We start from the raw sequence: 18,395 nt of genomic DNA on the forward strand, positions 1-18,395 counted from the left end.
TGTCAGAGAATATTTTAAACTTTCCCTAATATTTGAAGGATGGTTTTCCTGGATATGGAATGTTTGGCCATTAGTTTTTCTCTTTCAGTATCTTAAATATATCACACCACTTCCTTCTTGCTTCCATGGTTTATACTGAGAAATCTGCACAAAGTCTTACTAAGCTTCCTTTGTATGTGATGGATCACTTTTCTCTTGCTGCTTTCAGGATTCTCCCATTATATCTTTGGCATTTGATAATCTGATTATTAATGTCTTGGTGTAGGCCTATTCAGATCTATTCTGTTTAGGGTATGCTGTCCTTCTTGGATCTGTAATTTTATGTCTTTAATGAGAGATGGGAAATTTTCGTTGATTATTTCCTCTATTATTGCTTCTGCCCCTTCTCCCTTCTCTTCTGTTTCTGGGACTCCCATGACACATATATTCATGAATTTCATGTTGTCATTCAATTCCCTGAGATGTTGCTCATATTTATCCATTCTTTTCCCTATCTATTCTTTTGTGTGTAGGCTTTCAGGTTTCTTGTTCTCCAGTTCCTGAGTGTTTTCTTCTGCCTCTTGAGATCTGTTGTTGTATGTTTCCACTGTGTCTTTCATCTCTTGTGTTGTGCCTTTCATTCCCATAGATTCTGCCAGCTTTTTTTTGAACTTTCAATTTTTACCCTAAACATCCCTAAACTTTTTGAATTGATTTAGCTTTACTCATTTCAATTCTTGTATCTCAGTTAAGTGTAAGTTTGTTCCTTTGACTGAGCCATAACTTTGCTTTTCTTAGTTTAGGTTGTAGTTTTCTGTTGCCTAGGCATCTGGTTTCCTTTGTTACCCTAATCAGGCTTTCCCAGACCTCACTGTTGATTTTTTAGTCCAAAAGTTGATATTTATAAAACGTAATTTCATTTAAAAAAAAAAAACACAGTATAGATGAGATTAAATCCATGAACTTAATAATTATCTAAGATATAATTGAGAGTGACTTCTTGGCTATTTTCTTAAAAAGTATGGTAAATCTGAAATTTTATACCCATCTCAGTATTCATTTAAATTCTTTGTATAAATTTCACCTCCTCAGAAAACCTTTCCCATATCATCTTATCAAAAATTTTCCATCAGTTTCTATCCACACTCAGTGCTTTAGTTTGTAAAATTATGTTATAGTTTCTAATAAGGATATTATATACATATTTGTTTTTTTTTCTATGTTCTCTATTGAATGTGTGCTCCATGTAGATATGGATTTTTCAATCTTCCATCTTGTTTTCTATGGTATCTTTAGGGTTGCTTATAATCATTCTTGGTATTCAATAGTTACCCTCCATATATTTTGTTAAAGAAAAAAATACTTTAATATTGTAACTCTATAGTTTTATATTTATACATGTATGTATATATTTGTATATGTGGATATATGTGTGTGTTTGTGTTTATTAAACATCCTGTGTACAAAAAGGAATTTTGGGTCAGGAAATAAAATATATTTAAAACTAATCCCTATATAATATTTTGGTTTTCACTTTCCAGTGTTTTATAATGGGGCAGTAATAAAATTTACTTCTTAAGCATATTAGTAAATAAATGATGAGTTGTATCTAGCTTCTTAGTAAAAATATAATTAAACAGTTCTGCAAATAATACAATTTTTCAGTGATTCTGAAATATTACTGAAAGTTACCATTCATTTTAAAACAAACCATTAATACAATAAGAAGGGACAGACCACAGTCAATTAAACTACAGTGCTTTATTATTTAAAAATTTTATTTTATATTTATTGAAAGAGCTCATTATATGCACTTAGTGATTTTGTGTGTTATTCTTGCATATATGCAAAGGAAAATAGAAGAAAAATGCACTCTTTCAGGAATTCCTCAATCTTATTTGCATGCAGGGCTTAAGTATTCTAAACCATTTTTTTTTTGTCTCAGAATGACCAATGTCCATGTGATCTTCCCAGAAATGTTGTCCTCGTTTCCATAAAGAAGATGCTCACTATTGTCTCCACATGTTCTTGTATACTGCTGACATTTACTCTGTGAATTTTGATGCTGGTGTTGTCAGTATCTTTTCAGGAAGACTCAATGTAAGATTTTCAGATAATAACAAATCTGGTCCCATATTCCTTTCTCAAACCTGATCTTTAAATGGTTTGTTGACTGAAACTTTAGGGAGTTGTAGATGACTGGTCTTAACACCAGAAATACAAACTTAATTTACCATACAGAGGCAACAATAATGACATCATCTACTGTTAATTAGCAGGCAGTATTGTAAGATATCATCAAAAAGGATCATCCCTATTTCAGAGATATTAAAATGTGAAAAAGTGTAACTTACATTGATAAAGTATTGCAATAATATAACATGTACAATATTTGAAGACACACTCTAGACTTATACAGAACTTTATTTGGTGCTTTATATATACCATGCCATTAAATGCAACAGTATTCTTTGGAAGGAGATGTAATTATCCCCATTAGACAAATAAGGAAATTAATGACAGGAAGTTTGGGTGCTTTATCCCAAGATCCCACATCTAATAAAATGCAGTAGGGATTAGATGCTAAAGCAGTTTAATTTCAAAGCATTAACCAGTATTTAAAACAGAAACAACACTCATTTCATTGGTTCTGTGGTTGTAGGGCTCATAGTAGTGACCTTAGTTTTATTGGTACACCCTTTTGCTGAAAACACTTCTGTCAGAAAAATAACTGATGTATCTATGGCTTTAGAGCAGATCACTTTTTTTTTCCTAAAATGACTTATTAGTGATTTGTGTGTATGCGTGTGTGTGTGTGTGTGTGTGTGTGTGTGTGTGTATACCTATATATATTCTAATCTTTACTTTGTGCAAATCAATTAAATTAATAGCTAGATTAATTGCACATCATAAAAAGCCTTAAGTGCATCAACATGTAGTAGACACAAAAATTAGTTTCTCTTTTTGATCTTTGAATTATTCATACAAAAAAACTCCAACATAGCTGTGCTGGTTTGAATGTATTATGCCCCCAGAAAAAGTCATATTCTTTAATGCAATCTTGTAGGGCAGACATATTAGTGGGGATTAATTTGGAACATTTGGATTAGGTTGTTTGCATGGAAATGCACCCCACCCAACTGTAGGTGATAAATCTGATGAGATAATTCTGTGGAGGCATGGCCCCACCCATTCAGGGTGGGCCTTGATCAGTGGAGCCATATAAATGAGCTGATGTGTGGAGGGAACTCAGTGCATCTGAGAGTGACATTTTGAAGAGGAGCTACAGCCAAGAGGAACACTTTGAAGAAAGCACAGGAGCTGCAGATGAGACACAGTTTGAAGACGGCTGTTCAAAGCAGACTCTTGCTCCAGAGAAGCTAAAAGAGGACAAATACCCCAAGTGCAACTAAGAGTGACACGTTTGAGGAACTGCAGCCTAGAGAGGAACATCCTGGGAGAAAGCCATTTTGAAACCAGAACTTTGGAGCAGACACCAGCCATGTGCCTTCCCAGCTAACAGAGGTTTTCTGGACACCACTGGCCATCCTCCAGTGAAGGTACCCAATTTGGGCACTTTATGGCCTTGAGACTGTAACTGTGTAACCAAATAAGCCCCCTTTTATAAAAGCCAATTCATTCCTGGTGTTTTGCATTCCAGCAGCATTAGCAAACTAGAACAATAGCCATCCTAGAGAATGGACCCCATCTTCCTGCCTCTGTTAGCTGGAGGGGAAAAAATGACTATTAAAATGTGAGGTAAAGATGATTAGAAATAGAGCATAGTCATATGAAAAAGCCACAAGTAATATAGGGCTTGTTTAGAATTATTCCTTTAAGGATTACAGAAAACAAAAACAAACACATTTTAAAGAAAAAAAGCCTATGAGTATTTTCCCAACAGCCTGTCCCTCAACCCTGCTTTCATGCTAAGAGGACCCCAATTAAGGTCTAATAAAGGGTGTCATTGAACTTAGAGATGGTAACACCCTAAACCCAGGGAGTGAACAATGATTGACTAAGTTGGAGAATATACTGGGAACTTCCAGATACAATATTCCTTCCTAATAAAAATAGAGAGTAGTGAGAAGATTGAGGGGAGTAGTGAGAAGACAGACCTTACACATGCACTCATTCCATGTACTTTTGGATCCATTGGAGAGGACATGATATTTGAAACTCTGCTGCCATCAAACAAACATGCAATATAGAAACATAATGAGCAGAATAATGAAAAAGTCTTCATTATACCAATGAGGCACACTTTACGCTTTTCTCTACTTCTAAAATAAGTTAAATGAGAACATAAATGTGCCTACATAAATGTGCATCTATCGCTGATTACATTTATAATCTACTAAGGAGATTATCTTCAGCAATGAGAAGTCTCAAAATTATTCAGGGGTTCTGTAATTGAAAGCAAACACATCCTAACAAAATCAGAGTAATTTTTAACTGTGATGCCCACTTTGGAAATTGGATTTAATATTATAAAGTTTGTTGCTTCTCTCTATTCCCTTATTCCACCATTTGTCTGAAACTTCTCAGACACTAACCAATAGTATAAAGTGCACACAACAATAGGAAGCAGTTTTTGTTAAAATGTAAAACAGAAAACTTCAAAGTCTTAGGAAATAGAGCAATGATGTCTCCAGACTCTTTGTTTTTTCTTATTTATTTTTTATGGCACCATTCTATATTTATCACATTTACATTCACTGCTTCATTTTCATATCATTCATCTTTTTGTTCAGTTAATGGCTATTGAGTTCACTGTATTTGGTTGTAAAGAAAAGAAATTATTATCAATGCCAACCTAAGTATCAGAACATTTAACTCTCATTGAGTACACAGAATATAATGTTATGCCTTATTTTTGTCTTTGCAATTAAGCTACACTTACCATAATATTAATATTATCTACATTCCTTCTACCCATGCCAATTGAGAACAGAGGCTTAAAGAAGAAGATAGAAAAAACTTAGAGGAAAGCAGGAGTGTATCATAAAATGCAATAATTTCCAAAGGTAGAAATGTTACTCGGGACTACCTATTCCAACTACCTATTATTGCATTCATAAGAAAACTGAGGCTGAGTGAGGTAACAGGGTATCAACACCTGACAGTGGCAGAATCAAGAAATAAATCCAGGTTATTAATTCCTAATGTGGTTCTCTCTGGACTTCATTATATAGCATGCTTTCAGAACAGAGCATCTTATCTATTCCCTGCTTTGCCTCTTTGATAAGTGTGACGGTTAAGTTCATGTGTCAACTTGGCCAAATTATGGTGTCCAGTTATTTGGTCAAGCAAGCACAGGTCTGATTGTTACAGTGAAGATATCTTGTGGATTTAAATCATCAGTATGTTGGTTGCATCTATGGCTGATTAGGTCTATAATCAACTAAGGAGATGGTCTTTAGCAATGAGAAAGGTTGCAGGCTTTAAAGGGAGAACTGATAATTTCCTCAGTAAGAAGGCAGGGTTTTCAGCTCTACTTCACCAGCCAGCTTCTCCTAGGGAATTCTTCAAAAACCTTCATCAGAGTTTCCTTGTTGCCTGCCTTATAGAATTTAGACTTGTCCATCCCCACAGTCATGTGAGCCAATTCCTATAATAAATCTCTTAGTATTTACATTATACACATGTTGGTATATATTTATGTTTGTATGTATGTACGTATGTATGTATGCATTCCGTTGGTTCTGTTTCCTTGGGGAGCAGTGACTACTACAGATTTGATACCAGAAAAGGTTCTTAAGAAAAAGTATTTTAAGAATGAGATTTCTGAGTTGGTTCTGGGATTTTTGGAATTGGTTCTCTAATCTGATTTGGATTCAAAGGCACTAAAGGCTATTTCCAGTGATCATCATGGGACTGATAGTCTATGGCTTGAATTGGCAATAGAGATATGCAAAATATCACTATTGGATACTGCTACTCAAGTGCTCATAAGTGTCCAGGCTCTGTGTTACAGTGTATTTGATAGCTTAGATTTTTGTGGAGTTAAAAAGTGTAATAATGTTGGATGGTTGTTCCTAAATACAATGGATACAGTTGCCAAAGAAAAGACGGATCTCAAAGCTTCAAATTCCTTGCAAAAGCACCACATGAAGGACATGAAAATTTCTATGTAGGCAATGAAAGAAACTTTTATTTCTTATAAACACAGATTTGAGATTTCTGAAAACCTGACCCAGAGTGCAAGTGACTGAATTACAATATAAACTGAATTTCCAAACTTGCAGGGTGTCTGAGGTTAAATGAGGACACTGATTGGAAAGGAATGGGATCCTGAAAACTGGAATGAGAACAAATGCACTGATAATGATGGCAGAGACATTGAAACTGGATTCTACAGAATCTTTTTTTACCAGATAAACCTGTAATGGTCTTCCATGAGGAATTAGCCACCTGACCTCTAGTCAACCCTCAGGAATCAGCCACTCAAGCTCCCCCGGAACAGATTAACCCTACTGTGCTGAAAAAAAACTACTTTATTGAAACAGTACTCACAACTCTGTCTGAAGAGATTAATACTGTTTCACCTGATGAAACTTTAATGGAATGCCCTGAGGTAGTGGCTTGAAGAAGCTTTTATTTCCTCTCATGACCAAACCATTCCTCTTTATTTCCAGATATATAATTAGATTGAAGTCCCAACAGGCTCCAAAGGGTGAAGTACAAAGTATGATCCATGAGGAGTGTGCTACATAACAAAAGAAAACTACATGATTTTTCCAATATAAAATTGGGTCAGGCTGAATTTATTGCCACCATTAAGGACTTGAAATATGCAGGGATGGTGATTCAATTCTCCAGTTTGGCCTGTGCAGAAAAAAAGGTGGGTCTTGGAAGATGAAAGTGGATTATGGGAAATTTAACAGCTGGTGATGAAAATTGCAGCTGCTCTTGTAGTATCATTGCTTGAGCAAATCAATACATCTCCTGGCAACTGGTATGCAAGTATTGATCTAGAAAATACTTTTTTCTTGATACTTGTTAGTAAAGACCATGAGAAATGGTTTTATTTCAGTTAGCAAGAATAGCAATACACTTTCAAAGTCCTACCTTAAGAGTGTATCAACTGTCCAACTCTATACCATAATCTAGGTTGCAGGAATCTTGATAATCCTTCCCTTCCGTAAGACTTCACATTGATCCATTACTTTGATGACATCATGTGACATCACTGATCGTGAGCAAAAAGTAGTATTATTCTAGACTTATTTTTAAGGCATTTGTGTATCAAAGGGTGGGAGATAAATCAAACAAAAATTCAGGGGCATTACAACACAGTGAAATGTCTAGGCATAAAATGGTGTGGGGCATGTTGAGATATCCTCTGTCAAGTGAAAGGTAAGCCATTGTATCTGGACCCTCCTAAAACCAAAAAAAGGAGGCACAATGCCTAGGGACCCTCTTTGGATTTTGGAAGCAACATATTTCTCATTTGGGTGTGCTACTCCAGCCCATTTACAGAATGGGATAAAAAGAGTCTCTGCAACAGGTCCGAGCTGCTGTGTAAGCTGCTCTTCCACTTGGGTGTCATATGATTCAGCAGATCCAATGATGCTGGAATTTTCAATGGCAAATAGAGATGCTATCTGGAGGCTTTGGCAGTCCCCCATAGGAGAATCACAGGACTGGCCCTAGGACTTTGGAGCTAATCCATACTCTGAGAAACAGCTTTTGACCTGCTATTGGGCCTTGATAGACAGCAGACACTCAACCATGAGACCTGAGTTATCTATCATGAACTGGGTGCTGTCTGAGTCACTGAGCTATAAAGGTGGGCATGCCCAATGGTACTCCATCATCAAATGGAAGAAGTATATACAAGATTGGGCTGCAGCAGGCCTTAAATACCAAGTAAGTTACACAAAGAAGTGGCCCAAATATCAATGGCCCTCACTCCTGCCACATTATCTTCTATTTCACAGCCCACAGCTATGGCCTATTCAGCTGACTGAGGAAGAGAAAATTTGGGCCTGGTTTACAGATGGTTCTGGAAGGTACACTGGAATCACCTGATGTGGACAGGTATAGCATTACAGTCCTTTTCTGGGATCTTCCAGAAAGACAATGGTGAAGGGAAATCATCCCACTGGACAGGACCTCAAGCAGTACATCTGGTTGTTAACTTTTCTTAGAAGGCAAAATGACCAGAGTGTGCTTTTATACTGATTCATGGACACTGTTGAATGGTTTGCATGGATGGTCAGGGACTTGGAAGTAATGTGATTGGAAAACTGGTGACAAAGCTATCTGGGGGATAGGTATGTGGATAGAACATTCTTAATGGGTGAAAAACATGAAGATATTTGTGTCCCATGTGAATGCTCACCAGTGATGACTTAAGGAGAGGATAGTATGACCTTTTCTGTGGATACCAGTCAGCCTCTTTCCCCAGCCACTCCTGTCATTGCCCAATGGGCTCATGAACAAAGTACTTATGGTGGTAGGGATGGAGGTTATACATAAGCTCAGCAACATGGACTTCCATGCACCAAGGCTAACTTGACTACAGCCCCAGCTGAGTGCTTATTCTGCCAACTGCAGAGACCCACACTCAGTCCTTGTTATGACACCATTGCCTGAGGTGATCAGCCTGCTACCTCGTTGCAGGTTAATTACATTGGACCACTTCCATCATAGAAGGGACAAAAGTTTGTTCTAACTGGAATAGACACATACTTTGGATATGGGCTTGTCTTCCCTGCATACAATGCTTCTGCCAAAACTGCCATCCATGGACTTACAGAATGCTTTGTCTGCTATCATGGCATTATACACAGCATTGCTTCTGATCAAGGGACCCACTTCACAACAAATGATGTGTGGGAATGAGGACATGTTCATGTAATTCACTGGTCTTACTATGTTCCCCATCATCCTGAAGCAGCTGGATTGATAGAACAGTGGAAACACTTTTTGAAAACCCAATTACAGTGCCAACTGGCTGGAAAACTGCTCTCCAAGATGCTGTATATGCTCTAAATAAGCATGCACTCTATGGTGCTGTTTCCTCCATAGCCAGGATTCATGAGTCCAGGAATTAGTAATGGAAATGAGAGAGGTACACTCACTATTACCTCTGGCAATCCACTAGAAAAATGTCTGCATTCTGTTCTTGAAAACTTAAGCTCTGGTTGCTTACAGGTCTTAGTTCTAAAAGGAGGAATGCTTCCACCGGAAGACACAACAATGATTCTATTAAACTGGACATTAAGACTTCCACCAGCCACTTTGTACGCCTCCTTTCCTGAATCAACAAGTAAAGGAGGGAATTACTGTACTGGTAGGGTGATTGGTCTGGACTCTCTAGGGGGAAATATGACTGCTACTACACAATGGAGGCAAAGAAGAGTTTTTTCTGGAATACAGGAGAGCCCTTAGGGTCACTATCATGCCATGTAATTAAAGTCAATGGAAAACTGCAACAACCCAATCAAGGCAGGACTACCAAAAACCCAGAACCTTCCAGAATGAAGGTTTTAGTCAACCTCACCAGGCTAAGAACCAAGATCAGCTGAGGCAATCTCTTAGGGTGAAGAATATGGAATGGATAGTGGAAGAAGATAGTTAAAAATATGAGCAACAACCACACAAAGAGTTCCAGAAATGAAGACTATAATGGTTAAGAATATACTTCCCTTGTTTTGTTAAGAATATGTTTGTATATAAACATAAAGCAAATATCTTTGTTTTCTTCTCTGTCTTACCCTTTCTCATATATCTGTTGTATTAACTTTATGTCATAATATTTAAGTTACAGGATATCAAGTTTAAGAGTGAATATTACCCAAGGATTTGTACATTCCTCTGGGAAAGAGTTTGTTTCCAGTTGGGTATGGGACAGTTGAATTATGTAATGTGAAAATATGACAGTTATTTTTTTTATTTAGGAGATGTTTATTTTGCCAAGCAGACAAGGGTTTGACTGTGATGGTTAAGTTGGTGTGTCAACTTGGCTAGGTTATGGTATGCAGTTGTTTGGTCAAGCAAGCCCTGGCATTATTGTTACTGTGATGTTATTTCATGGATTTAAATCATCAGTCAGTTAATTTCATGTATGGCTGAATAGCAACCTTAATCACTAAGGAGATTGCTTTCAACAATGAGAGAAGTCTCATCCAATCAGTTGAAGAGCTTAAAAGGAGAATGGATGATTTCCTGTCAGAAGGAAGAATTTCCATCTCTTCTTCAACCAGCCAGTTTGTTCAGGGGAATTCATTCTAAATCTTCATTAGAGTTCCCAGGATTTGGCTTGCTCTATGGAATTCAGACTGGCCCACCTCTACAGTCTTGTATCTTATTAGCTAATTCCTATAAGTCTCATAATATTTACATTGTGTGTGTGTGTGTATCCTGTCAGTTCTGTTTTCCTGGAGAACCCTGACTAGATATAATAAGATAGGCAAATTAGCCTTAACCAAGTAAAATCTTAAAGCAAAAATGCAAGTATGTGACAAAAAAGCAGTGACACTAAAAGATCGATGTAATTGAACTCAAAACCGTGCAGGTAGGTGAAGTTTCTTCCTTCCCTCTACTTTTCTTTCCCAATTCTCTAATTTTCATACCTCTTCCCAATGCTGTCATTTATTTGTAAATATTTGCTGATTTTTCTTGTTTGGTTTTCTTTTACCTTGGTCTCTCTTTTCATGTATTAATTCATCTAATATATACACCTGACATTGTTCTAGTTTCTAATGAGGCAGCAGTAAAAACAAGTGACAAATTTTCCCTTTTCATGTAATTTTCACTCTTGTGGGGGGCACAGATAATAAAAAAATAAATATGCAGCCCAATTCCTGGCATTTCTGATGTTTTAGACACTGTTCTATGCACTTTAGAAACAGTTGCACTATTTATTCCTCACAGCAAGCCTATCAGCAAGGAACTATTATTATCCTCATTTTCTTCATTAAGGAACCAAGAAACAGTTGAGGGCCAGAATGGTAAGATAAAATTGCTTGATATCACAGAGCAGAACTTAAAGTCAAACCCAGAAATATGTTTCCAATGCTCTCAACCACCATACTATGGTAGCACTTGGTGTGAGAAGAGATCTGAAGAAAATGGAAGTGCAATAAGGAGAAAATACAGATGATTGTGATCACATGTGAGTCACAAGAGCTACAACCAAAATTCCCTGGTGTCTTCTGTGTTTTTCTTTCTCACTTCCATTTCTCAGCTTAGTAGAAACTTCCTTCACTGTTTTGTTAGAAATAAATAATTGGTATACATGAGTAATCAAAAAGATGATTTTTCTGCTCTTATTAAATGATTTAAACATATTAATTTATTCAATGCATAAGGGGTTAAGATTGCCCAACACTTATCCTTATCATTTACCTTAATTCGCCAAGACTGCAATGACAAATGCCACTATAACAAATAACTGATTGGCTTCAAGAACAGAAATTTATTGTCTCATGGTATTGGAGGCTAGAAGTCTAAAATAAAGTTCTTAACAGTGCATGCTTTTCCTTGTAGTGGATTGTGTTCTGGTGCAGGATCATTGCAACTCTCATGGTTCCTTGGCTTACGTCTCTGCCTTCATCACATGACAATCTGCTTCATTCTCTGAATTCTGGTTTCTCCTGACTGACCGTGTCTGAATTTCCTTTGCTTATAAGGACACTAGTTGCATGGTTTAAGACCACCTTCATTCAGTTTCACCTCATCTGAATAGGATCCTCAAAGGTCCTACTAACAAATGAGTCCAACCTTAACTAATAATAACATCTTTGGAAGCCCTATTTACAAATGGATTCATATCCACAGAAACCCAGGTTAAGACTTAAACTTATCTTTTGGGGGGGTGTGATTCAGTCCCAAATGCCAAGATACCACTAGGTCTCATTGATTATTTGCTATGTGCTTTTTTAAAAATTTTACTCTGAACCACTGCTTTCAGTAAATTAGCTTCAGCTCTTCATTGGAATCATAAGAAACTACAATGAGTTTTGTGAACTCCTATAACATTCAGTGACTCTGAATGTATCCATCAAGTGATTTTTACTGCCTGCTCTTTTTTCTGGAATTATTTCTTTGGTCTTGGCTTTGACTACTTTAATTGTAAGCTTCTTTAGGAAGTAACAATTTTCTCTATATTATTAATTTCATACAATTTTGGTCATATAGTAGAAACATACATATTACAGATAAATTGCATCTAAACACTTTATACATGTCACTTTCACTTCAAGATTTTCCAATATTCATCATTCTGCCTGCTGCAATTCTTTTATTTACATACAATTGCATATCTATTGCAGTACATGTTTTCTATAGCAGTTTTCAACTCAATAACCCTAAAAGGTATAAGTATACATCAATACATATGTGTATACACAGTAGTGTGCATATACTTTATTAAATATATTAAAATTAATTCAGAGTGCATTTTAAAAATGTATACTTTTGGAATATTTTGATGGTTTTAAGAAAAATATCAAATACAAATATCTTAAGCTGAAGAAATCCGTAATTTTTGGCAGCAAAAAGTAACTTCATATCTTGGTAGGAGTCATTTTCTATGAGTATAGAGACTCAATGTAACAAATGCGCAAAAAGACACATAATCAAATGATTAATAGATATGTGTAAAGATTTTAAAGGACTTCGTTTCCTTCCTCAGTTTAACAATGCATGTGTTATTTATAAGATAATGCAAATATGTCCACATTAATTCACCATACTACCCTTTGAAAGTATAAGAAACTGTTAAATTAGGTGAAAAATATGACATTTTAAAATTAAGCTATTATGCTAACTTTATGCAAATATGACTATTTCTAACTAAAATAATAATTTTTAAAAAGTTGCCTTTGAAATGTTCATTTCATTAGCATGTGTGTTCTTTAAAAAAGCTTGTATTTAATGTTGTTATTTTGAGATAATGTGGTGATAAATTATATATAGTAAATGCTTAGTTTAATGTACTTTAGCATATGAGACATAAGGGAAAGTTTCTAGGATTTGGATCCATTTTCAAATAGAAATAAGATATCCATGATATAATTACATTTATTTGTGCAGTTTGCATGGTCAGTCAATATTTTGATTAATGTCCTTGAAATGACTGAAAATATACATTCTCCCATCCAACCTATTTGTGAGAAGAAGTATTTTTAAAGAAAAATTAGTTGCAAACATTTTTTTTGTTGTTATTAAAACTTTGCTGTAATAGAAATCTCACTCCCATCCCTAACACCTGGTCACATAACATAACACTATAAGCATATTGATGGAAATTGAGTGAGCATATATCTCTATGAAAGCAGGAACATTGCCTATTTTGTTCATTATTATATCCTTAATGCCTAAAATACTTCCTGGAATACGATAAATGTCAGATAAATATTAGATGATTATTTCTTGAATAAGATACACTCAAACAAATGCTGATTAATACCACCAAATGAATCATCTTTTAAAAGTGATTGCTATGAAAAGACATGGAAGAACCCTAAAAAGCATGTTTCTAAGTGAAAAAAGCCAGTCTAAAAAGGCTACATTGTTTATGATTCCAACTAGATGTTGAGCAGGTGAGAAGAGGGATGGATAGGTAGAGCACAGGGGATTTTTAATGCAGTGAAACTATTCTGTATGATATTGAACTACTGGATACATGACATCATGCATTTGTCAAAACCCATAGAACTATACAACACAGAGTGAGCTCCTAGTGTAAAATATGGATGTTAGTAAGTAATAATGTATCAGTATTGATTCATAATTTGTAACAAATACACCACACTAACCCCAGATGATAATAATGCAGGAAACTGTGTGTATGGTGGTGGTGGTAATGAGGGTGGGGTTAATATGGGAACTCTCTAAATCTCCTTGGCAAGTTTTCTGTGAACTTAAAACTACTATAGAAAAAAATACTCTATTAGAAAATGATCCTGCGAGAATGATGTCATCAATGTGACAACATAAGACATCCCCTGGAAAAGTCTTCCCACAGAATTAGCTAATAAAGGACAATTCTCCAATGATTAGAATTTTGGAGGGTGCTAGAGACTGGACAAGGATTCCACAAATGCTGAATCAAAGAAAGAGAAAAGTAATTTACAAAAGGAAATTTCTATCTTGGGCATGCTGGTCCCTAAACCTCCCCTTCATTCAGTCCTGTACAACTTGGTAGTCTCACAGGGGTGGCACTTTCTGTGTCCTCCACTGTGGGCACAGAATATACAGCCATGACAGCAGCAAGAAAGAACCCTACATATCGCTATGTACTCAGACCCAAGCATGCAGAGGTCCAAGGCAAAACACAAGCTGCTAAATCATGCTGTATACAAAAAGGACTGTAAGGGAAAAAATAAAAATAAATAAGAAAGGCCAAGACAGGACTGTTTACAAGAGGTTGCACTTATTAAATCCTGTTTCTGTTGGCTGGACACCTAAATGCAAAACAGAATTTCCTGGTGCTAACCACCTTTTCTGAATTGGCCCCACCTGGCTCCAGTGGGCAAGACATACTACTGGGAAAGAAACTGGAGGCAGAAAAGCCTCACAGAAAAAAAAGGAGTGATTAAACTGCTGAGCTTCTTTTAGGCAGGAGGGTCACAGAAATGAAAAGTGTAAAGAAAAGGAGGCACTGAGTGAGGGGGAGAAGTTAAAGAAATCATAGGAGCTGGGGAAAAAGTTCTACACTAAAACAAACAGAACAGATCAAGTTATCCAGAGACAGAATAAAGGAAAGGAAGCTTTCTCCTGGAGGTGAAATAATTATACAAAAAATATAGCAGATATCCATGGCAAGAACCAAATGAAGAAGGGTTGACAAATATGTGCAGTGAAACATGGACTACTCTAAAGGTTTAGAATAATTTGGACCAAACATCAAAAAAGAGCCTTAAAACAAAGCCAAAACAATAAATTCCCAGACAAGAGGGAGAAACTGACCTTCAGAGTTAACTCATCAAGGTAATCAGATGCCCAGACATTAGCAAAAAATTACAGCCATACTAAGGAACAAGAAGCTATGGCTTAATTAAGGGAACAAACTAAAACTTCATAGGAGACACAGAATTTGGAAAAACTAGTCAAAGAAATCTAACAAATATCCTAAACCAATTCAAGGAGATGAAGGAAAATATGAATAAAGATCTAAAAGATATTAAGAAGACAATGTGTGAGCATAAAGAAGAATTTGAAAGTATTTAAAGAAACACAACAGAAACTGTGGGAATGAATGACACAATAGATAGAGATTAAATATACACTGGAAACATACAACAGCAGATTTGCACAGGCGCAAGAAAGAACAAACAAACTAGAAGACAGGACAATCAAAATCATGCAGGTAGCAGAGCAGATAGAGACAAGAATAGAAAAAGATTGAGCACCATCTCAGAGATTTCAGTGACAGCACAAAGTACACAAACATATTTGTTACAGGCATCCCAGAAGTAGAAGAGAAGGGTAAAAGGGGTAAAAAGAATATTTGAGGAAATAATGGCTGAAAATTTCCAACTGTTATGAAAAACATAAATATACATGTCTAAGATATGCGGCATACTCAAAACAGAAAAAAATCCTAATAGATCTACTCCAAGACTCATACTAATCAAAGAATCAAGTGCCAAAGATAAAGACAGAATTCTGAAAGCAGCAAGAGAAAAGTAACATCACATACAAGGGAAACACAATAAGACTGTATCCCAATTTCTCTTCAGAAATCACGAGTGAAAGTAGGCAGTGGTATGATATATTTAAGGTCCTGAAAGAGAAAAAAAACAAAAACAAACCTGCATGTCCAAAATTCTTTACCTGACAATACCATCCTTCAAAAATGAAGAAAAGCTTAAAATATTAACAGACAAACAGAAAGTGAGAGAGTTCATCAACAAAAGGCCTGCCCTATGAGAATTACTAATGGGAGCTTTGCAAGTTGAAAGGAAAATACAGATGACAATGGCTTTAAGTAGTGTGAATAAATGAAGATTATCAGTAAAGGTAACTAAAAGTGTAAAGGCAAATCCCAGTAGTGTTGTATTCTCAATATGCAACTCTACTCTTTAATTCCTTTAAGAATCAGAATACAATGGAACAAGAAAGAAGCGTATGTCTTGACTATGGACATGCAAAATATAAAGTGGTAAAATGGGACAAAAACAACCTCTAGAGTGGAAATGGAGGGATATGGGAGCAGAGAATGTGTATGCCATTGAAGCTAAGTTGGGATCTGTTAAAATTAGTAAATTAAAGATGTAGGTTGTGTAATGTAAATTCCAGAGTAACCACAAAGAAAGATTTAAACACATACAGAAACAGACTTGAGAAAGAGACCAGTCATATACATCACAAAAGATCCACTATAGAAGAAAGGAGTTTGCAACAAAGGAAAAGAGAGGCAAAAAAAAAAAAAAAAAAAAAAAAAAAGGCATAAAATTCAAAGAAAAAAATTGCTGAAGTAAGTTTTTCCTTTACAGTAATAACACTGACTGTTAATTGATTAAACTCCCAATCAAAAGATACAGAGAGGAACACTGGACAACAAAGCATGATCCAACTATAACTTATTTACAAGAAACTGATCTTCCAAAGACATGAACAGGTTGAAAGTGAAAGGATGGAAAAAGCATTCCATGCAAATAGTTACCAAAAACAGAGCTGGTATAGCTATACTAATATCAGAAAAAAAATAATAGAATTGTAAGTCAAAAGCTGTTATAAGAGACAAAGAAGAACTGTATATATCAATAAAAGCAGCAATCCATCAAGAATAAAACCAATCATAAATATTTATGCATGTAACCACAGTTTCCCCAAAATACATGAGGCAAACATGGGCAAAACTGAAGGGAAAAATAGCCATCTCTACAATAATAGTTGGAGACTTCAATACACCACTCTCATCAATAGATAGAACATATAGAGAGAAGACCAAAAGGAAACAGAGAACTTGAATAATACAGTAAGGGAACTAGACCTAACAGACACATACAGAATATTGCACCCCAAAATGTCAGGAAATGTGTTCTTCTCATGTGCACATGAATCATTCACCAAGATAGATTAAGTGATGGACCAAAAAACAAGTCTCAATTAATTAAGAATGATTGAAAGCATACAAAATATCTTCTCTGACCACAATGGAATGAAGATAGAAATCAATAACAGGCAGAGAACTGGAAAATCCACAAATATATGGAAGTTAAATTATACACTCTTAAAAAATCAGTGAGTCAAAGAAGAAATTGCAAGAGAAATTAGTAAATCTTGAAACAAAGGAAAATGAGAACATAAACTAGCAAAACAATGGGATGCAGGAAAATCAGTGCTGAGAGGTAAATTTATAGCACTAAATGCTTACACTACAAAAGATGATGATACTGTGAGCCAATGATTGTACACTTTGGATGGTTTCTATGGTGTGTGAATACATCTCAATAAAACTGCATATTTTTTTTTTTAAAAAAAAAAGAAGGAAGAGCTAAAATCAAGGGCCTAACTGCACATCTACCTAGAGGTACTAGAAAAAGAACAGCAAACTAAACCAACAGCAAGCAGAAGGAAAGAATTAACAATGATTAGATCAGAAATAAATGAAATTGTGAATAAGAAAACATTAGAAAGCATTAACAGAACCAAAAGTTGGTTCTTGAAGAAGATAATAAAATTGACAAACACTTAGCTAGAATGACAAAGAAAAAAAGAGAGATGAAATAAATAAAATTAGAAATAGGAAGGGGGGCATTACTACTGACTCCACAGAAATAAAAGGGATCATAAGAGGATACTATGAACAACTGTATACCAACAGATTAGACAACCTAGGTGAAATGAATGAATTCCTAGAAACACAGAAACAACCTACACTGATTCTAGAAGAAATAGAAGATGCCAGCAGACCAATTACAAGTAAAGAGATTGAATCAGTCATCTAAAATCTCCCAACAAAAAAAACCCAGGGCCAGATGGCTTCACAGCCAAATTCTGTCAGTCATTCCAAAAAGAGTTAATACCAATTCTGATCCAGCTCTTCCAAAACATTGAACAGGAGGGAACACTACATAACTCATTCTATGAGGCCAGTGTCACCCTAATACCAAAGCCAAATAAGGATACTACAAGGAAAGAAAATTATAGACCAATTTCTCTTCTGAATATAGATAAAAAATCCTCAATAAAATACTTGCAAATCAAATCCAACAGCGCATTAAAAAGAATTGTACACAATGTTTAAGTGGGTTTTATCCCAGGAATGCAAGTGCGGTTCATCACAAGAAAAGGAACTAATGAAATACATGACATTAACAAATCAAAGGGGAAAATCCTCCTGATGATCTCAATTGACACTAAAAAGGCATTTGACAAAATGCTGCATCCTTTCTAGATAAAAACACTTTAACAGATAGGAATAGAAGCAAACTTCCTCATCATAATAAAGG

Source organism: Choloepus didactylus, chromosome 3, assembly GCF_015220235.1.
Source record: "Choloepus didactylus isolate mChoDid1 chromosome 3, mChoDid1.pri, whole genome shotgun sequence".
NCBI lineage: Eukaryota > Metazoa > Chordata > Mammalia > Pilosa > Megalonychidae > Choloepus > Choloepus didactylus.